This window comes from Plectropomus leopardus, chromosome 21, assembly GCF_008729295.1.
Source record: "Plectropomus leopardus isolate mb chromosome 21, YSFRI_Pleo_2.0, whole genome shotgun sequence".
NCBI lineage: Eukaryota > Metazoa > Chordata > Actinopteri > Perciformes > Serranidae > Plectropomus > Plectropomus leopardus.
In genome coordinates this window covers 825051-834714 of record NC_056483.1, presented here as the reverse complement: position 1 = coordinate 834714, position 9664 = coordinate 825051, and the positions used below count along the sequence as shown (strand labels likewise).

The window sequence follows — 9664 nt, the reverse complement described above, 5'->3', positions numbered from 1 at the left end:
GCGGCGGAGCGGTCGCAGTTAGCAACGCAGAGCAAACACACACACACCGAGAGGAGCCGAAGACGGCGGCGGAGACAGCCTCTGGACCCCCCAAAATCACCAATACAGCGACTGAACGGTGACAGCGACAGCATTAAAATGGTAAGAAGACATTTCATAGCTGTGGACGTCACACCGTGGCGCTGTTTTTTAATGACAATCAATCTAGCCAGGAGCTAGCTGGCTAATGCTAAACGGCTAGCGGAGTGTTTTCCTGACTCATTATTGAGCAGCCCGAGAAGCTAGGCTGCCATTTTACACCAACAACACAAGCTGGTAGTCTCCTCCAACCGCTGCTGTTAGCTCAACCGAGGCGGCGTCTATCTTTAATACACTCCCAACACCACATATGTATCTAAACGACTTAAAGAAACGGCCCAAATTGAGGCTGTATTTTGATTCAATCCGCGCAGCGCCAGGTAGCCGAGCTACTTACAAGCTAACAGGCTAATCGAGAAGCTAATGATAGCTAGCAGTGTTGCGTAGCTGTGTTTGACTCCCTTCGCAGCTCAGCGTTGGGAAATCTCAACGTATATTTAAAAAAGCGGCAAATGTGAAGCTGTATTGTATTTATTGGCATGATTTTAGAGTCCCGAACTAGCTGACGGTGCCACGGTTTGTATTTAATCCGAGCAGATCGGCCGTCTGCCGCTGTGGAGCGAAGGGTAGTGATTTCTGACACGGACACAGGGCTCCCACACTCCTGGAATACCTGGAAAATACCTGGTGGACGCCACAATATAGGCCTTAAATAGTCTGATAAATAGGAAGGAAAAAAGGGACAAGTTTTCATCAAACCCAGGGTGATTAGTACCTGTCTGCTGGTGGAAAATATTGTCATTTGCTGGCTGTTTCTCTCATTTCTCTTTGGTTTATTTCGGGAAAACAAACAGTTGACATACCTGGTACAGGGTTCCCACAGTTATGGAAAACCTTGAATAGTTATAGAAGTTCATTAAAAGTCATGGGATTAGTAAATATCACTGGTATTTTTGGAAAAGTCATGACACACTGTTTGAGATTTTACTCCTGAAAATGTGCAGGAACTCTACTGGTATGCCATGGTTGTTATTCATATTTATTGATTTTTGTTAAAGTCCTTAGTAAATGCTTGACATTGTTGTGGAAAGTTGATAAGGTGTGGGAGCCCTGCAACTAATGTTTTATCATTTTTAGTTTTTTTCTTTAACTTTACACCTGTTTTCAATTATGTATCGACAGTTTTCTAAGACAGAGATAGAGTACTTAACAGCCACCTCATAATGTAATTAATGGCTTGCATTTTAAGTAAGTTAAAAAGAACAGCATAGTGAGAATAGTTTTATACCAACATTGGCTGATTATGATAGATCTGAAACTCAGTTTTGAAACTTGAACAGGGCTCCCACTCTCCTGGAGTACCTGGAAAATACCTGGTGGTCACCAAAATTTAGGCCTTGATTAATAACATAAATGGGAGGGAAAAAAGTTTTTATAAAGCTTAATGATAAGAGTCCACCAGCAGGTGGAAAATATTGTCATTTGCTGACTGTTTCCCTCATTTCTCTTTGATTTTTTTAGGGAAAACAAATGGTTGGCATACCTGGTACAGGGTTCCCACAATCATGGAAAACCTTGAACTATTATAGAATTTCAGGAAAAGTCATGGAAGTAGTAAAATGACTGGAAGTTTTGGAAAAGTCATGGCATTTTTAACAGACAAAACTATTAGAGATTAAGATAAATTGCTGTTAAGTTTTCATACAATACTTAGCATTTGGAGTAAAGTATACAATACTATCTAATCTAATATTGTTGTATACTGCTTGTGCTTTAGTTTCATAGCAACACTGGCTGATAAAAATCATTTTGTGATGTAATTGGCAGTTGATTTAAAAAAGTGAATAAATTGCAATATATCACAGTTTATTATGTTGCAATACTCAGCGTGTTGCTACACTTGCAAACTCACAATAATATTGTGTCATAACTTCTGTACAGAAATGATGTCTTATTGTGGGGCCTCCAGTGATTCCCGTCCCTAATGAGAAAATAGAAAATATTGTCGCTTTCTGACTGTTTCTCATTTATTTTTGATTTATATTGGGAAAACTCAGAGCTGGCACACCTGGTTGTTATAGCAATTGTTTTTTGGGGGGCTTTTGTAAATGCTTGACATTGATGCAGCATTTATTGAAAGGTGACATAGTATAGGAGCCCGGCAACTCATTAAAAATTGTGTTTTATCTGATGTTGTGTTTTTCACGTTTTCAATAATGTTTCTTCTTTTTTGTTTCCCTTGAATGATCAGGACTCCTCTTTTGGTTTCGGACTGTCTGTGTTGACAGTTAAGATATTATTTTCCTAAATCTTTTAGAGAAGTAAACAAAACAAACATTGACGGCTGGCATAGGTGGTTGTCTTTCATCGTTGATCAGGTGTAGAAGAAGGAGGCATAATTTAAGTCATTTTTTTAAGTATTTGTGCAGCTTTTTAACACCAAAATGTTGTCATTCTACACTTGTACAGGAAGTAATTGATATCTACGTCCCTATATGCACTGTTTTTAAAGTTGAAAGAAGTTGAAATCTGATATTTTTCAGCAGTATTGCAGATAAAGATACAAGGCCTAATACAAACACTGGCACAAACAATGTGAAACTTTTCAGAAGTTAAGTTTAGCTGATTTGAAGTAACATATTATGTTTCCAGTGTGACTTGTGACACATTACGAGAGGAAAAAAGGTTGCACTATATTTGACAGTCAAACAGAAGTAATTAAAACCAAGCTACAACTCTATAATATTGCTTTTTCAAGCTAATTTAAAGCTAACATTTGAAATTTCCCCCAATGGGGGATCAATAAAGGAATATTCTATTCTATTCTATTCTATTCTATTCTAATGTAACCCAGTATTGATTCAAAGTTGTGAGATCCATCAAATTCTATAATACATTTGGAAATTGTAGGAAAATGAGCATATGGAAACTTTAAATCTTTTAAAGTGAAAGTCAAGCCATTTGAGAAGAAAACTTGTTTTGATCTTCCTCGTTTGGACTAAATGTGACTTATGTTAATATTGTGGCACCTGAAATAGCATCATTTTTTTCCATTTGGCCTTGTCAGCTGCAGTTGCCACTCTTTTTGGAAGTCACACTGTTTATATTGAGATATGAGGTTTAGTTGTACACATGTAGACACGTCTTATCATGTCAAAATCAACCTACTTGATTAGGAATGTCTGTGTGTGTTAATACGCATGTGTGCTGGGTGGGCGAGTGTTGGTATTTAGAGTATTAAAGAACATCTGCTGTCCGATGATAATTTTGCATACATACCATGATAAAACAGCTGCAGACTTGTCCAATCTTGCATAGTTAGTTATTCAGCGGCTTAAAGACAACATTCATATCCTCGTGTAAATTTTCTCTATTATATCTCAGGGAATTTGTCAGTTTGAGGAGAAGCATGCATGTCAACCTTTATAGTGTAAAATAACAAAAAATACCATCTGCACCTCTGGTTGTCTTTTTATGGCAGTTTTATTTATGTGGAGACAAAGGTGTTTTATTTGTCTTGTGGAGTTGAGTAGAATACTGCATTTTTGATTTAGTGGGGAATGTCTCTTTTATTTCTTTACTGATGTTTATACTACACGGAGCACATGTTGCACCTGATATGTCCTTTCGCAACAGCTCACTCAACACATGCCCAGTCTAGTAGACGAATCTTTTCTTTGCTCAACATCATACTGGCATGCATCAGTCTGCATTAGTGTTTGGCAGCGTAAAATCACTAGTGCTCCTTCCAGGGCAGCTCTATTGGCAAATCAGCTGTCTGTAAACATGCTGAAACAATGTGGTTGTAGGGCTGCACGATTATAATCCAAATTATTATTCTGATCAATAGTGAGATCACGGTTATTTATCATGATTATTCAAAAGCAAAAATACAAAATATTTTTAGTCAGGGATCCTTAAAAAGTCTTAAAAGTCATTGATTTCAATAATTTACAAATAAGGCCTTAAATTGATATTGAAATGTCTTAAATAAGTCTTTCAATTTTTTTTAAATTGCTATGAAATGGAAAGTAGATTTTAAAAGATTTTTTAATAGTGTTTTCTGACTTTGCAAATTAAAACCTCACAATAATGTGTCTCTCCTCTTTAAAAAAAAAAGAAAAACTGAATGCTTCTAGCAGTGATGCCACACAGATAAGGATAGATTAACCAATATCAGCACTGTCTGCATTCACTGTGAATGACATTAGGAAGTGCATTTTTAACTAAAACTGCCAGTCAAGTCAATATTACAAGGTATACAAGGCTAAGTGTAATTTATGCACACAAAAAAAACTTTGCTATCAGCAAGAAAAATGGCCAACAAATTTCCCAATTCTTTTCAACGGTTTGATGGAGAAAAAAAGTTCTGTTTACATAATAAACATAAGCATATGTCCTTAATCCAGAGTAACTGATATCAGTTGCATTTTGTTTCTTTGCTAAAAAAATTGCCAAAACTTTTAATCTAAAACATGCCTCCCCCCCCAAAATTAGTGGTGAAATAAATTGAAATTACAGTCATTTAAAGTTTTATACCCCTCCCTCAGCGCTTAAAAAATTATTTGACATGAGCTTCCTGAGCTGTATTTAAATATTTAGTTCTAATTCTGTTGTTAATTCATATTTTGATAAAATAAATATATTTTAAAAAGTTATAATGTAGTGATGAAAAAGAATAAGGAGTTTCAGTCATCATGTCAGAGGATGCATGGTCTTTCATGGTCTCTCCTGAGGATTTTAAGTGATATCCGCCACGACCGAGCTGTCCTACCTCCTTCTTTACCTGGTCTGACCCGTCCAGGTCTGTCTGCTTAATATGTGCATGGTGCTTTGATGTGACGGCGCTGAGGGCAGTCATTGTAAAGCCAATCCAACGAGGCAGTGACTCCCTGCTTTGGCTGGTCGTCTGAATGCTGAGCAGAGCGACAGAAATCAAAAGCTGCTTACACTAATGAAATATCCTCCCTCGCTGCCTAACCCGGCACACGATCGCTTTGCGTGCACACACAAACACACGCACACCTTACAAGCATGTCAGTGTTGAAGAAGTGCTTGTGATTCATCTGGAGCTTCATTGTTCCTCGTGACTCACCCTCACAGTTTGATGGTTTTGTTTTGGTCACTAAACTCAGATTGAAGGGATGGAGATCAAAACCAAGGTTTGTGTTTGTGTTTATTTTGCTGCATTCAGGGTTCCCACAGTCATGGAAAACTTGAAAACTACCAAAAACCCTTGCAAATTTTGTAAAAATAATGGAAATGTGTAAAAATTGAGATTTTCTTTCTCTCTTTAAAAAATTGGGAGATTTCGTTTCTTAATTTTTTTTTGAGAAAACAGGATTCCAAGGAATATTTTCTTTAAAAAATGTTTTTGTTTTTGTTTTTTTTTTTAAATTTTAGGTGACTTGTTTTCCTTTAAAAAACTTTGCTGATTTTTTAAAAGTAGAACTTAATTAATTTTTTCCCGTAACGTATAAAAGACGCTGTGGGACACTGAAATTATGCTTGAATAGAGTTTGAATCTTATATGTTTGAAAAATGCCGGGAAAATGGTTAAGGGGGAAAAAATCGGGGTCCTTTAAAAGCCTTGGAAAAGTTTTGAAATTTTGTCCATGACCATGTGTGGGAACTCTGTGTGTGATTGTTTTTGTTGTAAATGTAGGGTATTAGGTTGGCGAGTCCGGTCAGGACACACGGTGACCAGGGTAATCAGATTTACCAGGCTGAGCTGCTTTTTTCGCCCACGAGCACCGCTCTCTCTCTCCGTCGCTCTCCGTCTCTCTCCACCACTCCCTGCATCCTTCCCGTGCAGACACACTCTGGTTCCTGAGTCGTAGCAATACCTACTGCACCAAAGCAGGATTCCCACGGTCACGGGAAGCCAGGAAAAATCATAGAAAAATTTTGAAAAATCATTGAAATGTGTGTAATAAATTAAATTACATTAATGTAGAACAACAGTGAATAAAAAAAAATGAAAAGAATTCTTTAAAACGTTAAAAATGATTATATTTCTTATTTTTAACAACAAATTTTTAGTAGAAAAGACATTTGCTTTCTTTTTCCCCCCAATTTTGGCCATTTTTCTAAAGAAAAAATGTATTAAATTTATTAAATAAAATGTGTTTGGGTGTTTTTTTTACCTTCCAATGTTAACTGCTACCAACCTATGTGTAGGTCAAACCAGTAGATTTTTTTAAACCCCTTTTCCATTCTTGTTATTATTTAAATTGCTCTGTAATAATAATAATAAGACCCGTTTATGAGTCACCTGTCACTTCAGAGACTTCAGTTTGTATCATGTACTTGCAAGACTGCCGCCATGCCAAATTTTAACTTGTGCATTCTAGAAAGATACTTATATAAACATGTAATACAAATGAACAAACAGAAAAAGATGAAACTTCAACAGAATGACATAACAAAAATAGATGATAACCTAAACTCAATGAATAGATTCAAATTAGCAACAAGAATTTGCATCTTACGTGTTCGAAAAGGAGAAGGAGAAGGAGGAAGTATAAACGTATTATTTCCTACTTTTTCTCAGTTAATTTGTGAACTTCATCTCCAACATGCATTCAGGAGAAATGGTCACAAATGCAGTGATTTTGTTAGAGTTCTGTAATGAATGACAAGAAAAAGTATCTAATCTTCACATTTTTGAAGCTAAAAATCTGTGTGAATTGGATTTTTGTTTGAAAAATGAATTAAACCACTTAACAGTCATCAAAATAGTTGCTCTGTCTCAGTGACTGTGTTACTCGTCCAAAGTGTTTCTTAAATATATTCATAATTTCAAGATTTTGTGAAGTTAAAAGAATAAAATAGATGTTTTGCTTCTCCCAGCTAACTGACTCAATCATAAACAGGTCCATTAGTGTGTCAGCAGCACTTGTTGACAGACGCATATAAGCTAGTCGTTCCCCGAAAAGAGCATGTTCCCTGAAATGAGTCACGACCTTTAAACTTTGCCACCTTCCTGCCGCGTGTGAAGGAGAAACGTGCCGACCATGGCGCCGCTGACGATGAAGACAGGAGTCCTGTTTCACAACAAACTCTCTAGAAACCACTCACCAAGCCTCCCTCTTCATCCTGACTGTAGGTCAGACTCTGTAGTGAGACTCACATCTGAAACCTTGTGTTGTGGGAATCTGAAATCTGATCCCGGTGCTGCCGTGAAGGCCACCTTTCTCCCCCACCAGAGAATAGACACACAGGAGACACAGAGAGTGAACGCCCTACCTTCCCGTAGTCAAACGGCTACTCGCAGGTATTGTCTGCCCCAGTTGCCATGGTAACACCTCAGGTAGGGTTGCCTTTTCTGAGTTTTCTGATGAAGAGGAGCGGAGGCAGGTCTAGAGTCTGGGCCGAGCTGTGTGAGCTCGCTGCTGACAGGTCAGGCATCCTGATACTGATCAAGCCGGTGCGAATGAGTTTAACGTGGCAAGTTTTTTTACCTGAGATTGGAAATTGGTAGTTGGACGATTGTGGAACTGGAAGTTTTGTATGTCCGACTCTCAGCTGTTTATTTACAATAACTTTAGAGGAGAAAACAGCCGCTTTACACACATACATACAATCGAGCGGTGCTGAGCAAACACCAGACTCTACCGCAGCCTCCATCAGCTTCTGTAGGAGGCAAAGAGGAGACAAGATTCAAACAGAGTACACTTGAACTTGATTTTTATTTAAGGTGGTTAAAATATGTTTTGCTGTGACCTCGTCCACAGCAGGACATCGCTTAGCTTGTGTGCCAGTGTTGTGGGACTGTACTTTATTTATCAGAGGAGTGGGGTGGCTGGGGTGTGACTTTTTTTTATTTAAAATAAATATACTACCCTTTTAAGTCATATGTCCCTCACCTAAGCCAAAATTAAAAACACCAGACCCTCCTCAGTGCTTATATATATATTTTTTTTTTAAAAAATGCCTGACCTGTTTTGCAGCACCCTTTCCCCTCTCATACGTGACGAACTGTTCCTATCTGTAAACAACGATGGAGGCCGGGCGGCGTCTAGGAGCACGCGCAGGGCAGTCCAGTTAAACTGAGGTGTTTATACGACGGAATAGCTCGATTTCCAACTCAATTATCTGGGTGTGTTAGTCTGATTTCGAGATATTTGATTTAGTCCGATTTCAGTCGGACTCACATGTTAGCGCGTTTTGAAAGTCTAGTTTTTATCGGACTAACAATAGTTTGACTTTTTCTAACATCATGTAAATGCATTGACTGTGGAGGCCTTGTGGTCTTTAAAGAAAGTGAACTGGTTGCTGATTAGATGTTTAAACTGGCTTGAGATTTTGTGCTCTCCAGTTTCAGCTTGCAGGGAGACCTGTGTGTTGATGTTGCCAAGAACTGCTGTTAGTAGACACATTTGGAAGTCTGGCTTTGGTTAAAAAGTGGCAGATTTCTTTGTAACCAAGACTTTTTTGATTGTGATTGTTGCAGCAGGTGAAGCAGAGATGTAGTTTTGCGTGTTGTAGTTGGTGGAGCACAGTGGCAGCAGGCTGCAGCTGCAGTGATGTGGTCAGTCTGTGGCAGCGGGGGGAAGGGATGCTGGAGACGGAGGCTGGGCGTGGAGAGGACGACAGATTTCAGTGACTGATGAAGGCCCGGTCTAAGTCTTGATGTGCCCGAAGCTTACTGCTGTGTCACGGCTTTCCCTCTGCCTCAGTGCTTCTCTTTATCATCCTGCCCACAGTGTTGCTCGGGGAACTCAAAGTAGAACGTGTGCTGCAGCATTTGATGTGAAAAATCGTACCGTGCAAGAGTTTTTCTACAATGGGTAATCATATTTTGTAGTTTTTGAGAAATAGTTTGGCAAGAAAATGAATGTAGACAATTTTTGTCGTTGAGAAAACAGGAGGGTGCACGGGGATAACATGTCGACTGCTGAAACTAAACTGAGTTTTTTCATAATCGTTTGTCATTTAGTTCCCAAAAATGTCAGACACTCACTGGTTTAATATTTATGCTGGTGACATGCTGATATTATTGTGACAGGGTCGAATGGTGAGCAGCCGGGAAAAAACAATCGATATTAACTGAAATTTTCTCCTTTGGATCACAGGACCCTTTATTGAGTCAAATCACATCATAGCATGGCAGACTTTGTGATATTAAAAAATAACGTACTGTTGTCCAAAGAATCAATATATCATATTATGATGAAAGAAGTGATTCACACCAATATTAAGGAATATTAGTACGTTTTGTGTTTGGGGAAGATTGTTTGGATAGGACAACAAAAATGGTAGAAAGCAGAGTGGAAATGATTTGATTGATCGATTGGGGAAAAGAATTGAATCAGCAACTACAGTACTTTGTTGACGAGTTTTTCAATTTGCTCCTTCATATTGCCTCATGATAGTAAATTGTATATCTTCTAAACATTTTGTTCTTACCATTTTTATAATGTTTTTCCTCAAACAAGATCATTGCTAGTTGTGTTTTTTGTTTTTCTGAACATGCCATATGAATATCCAAATATAGTAAAAATGTTATGAGCAACAAACGCACACATTTGCTGTCTTATTTAAAGACCCACATTTCAGTTTCTTGTCTTCCCACGTCTCTATA

The 9664-nt window shown here is 38.1% G+C and overlaps 1 protein-coding gene across 1 annotated transcript in view; it reads left to right on the top strand.

The window, feature by feature from the left end:
* Positions 1 to 9664, top strand: part of LOC121960512 (cullin-1) — a 30508-nt gene continuing 20844 nt past the window's right edge. The window contains exon 1 of the mRNA XM_042510250.1: positions 1 to 141. The gene's annotated coding sequence lies outside the window, so the exon portion shown is untranslated. The remainder of the gene's footprint in view (positions 142 to 9664) is intronic.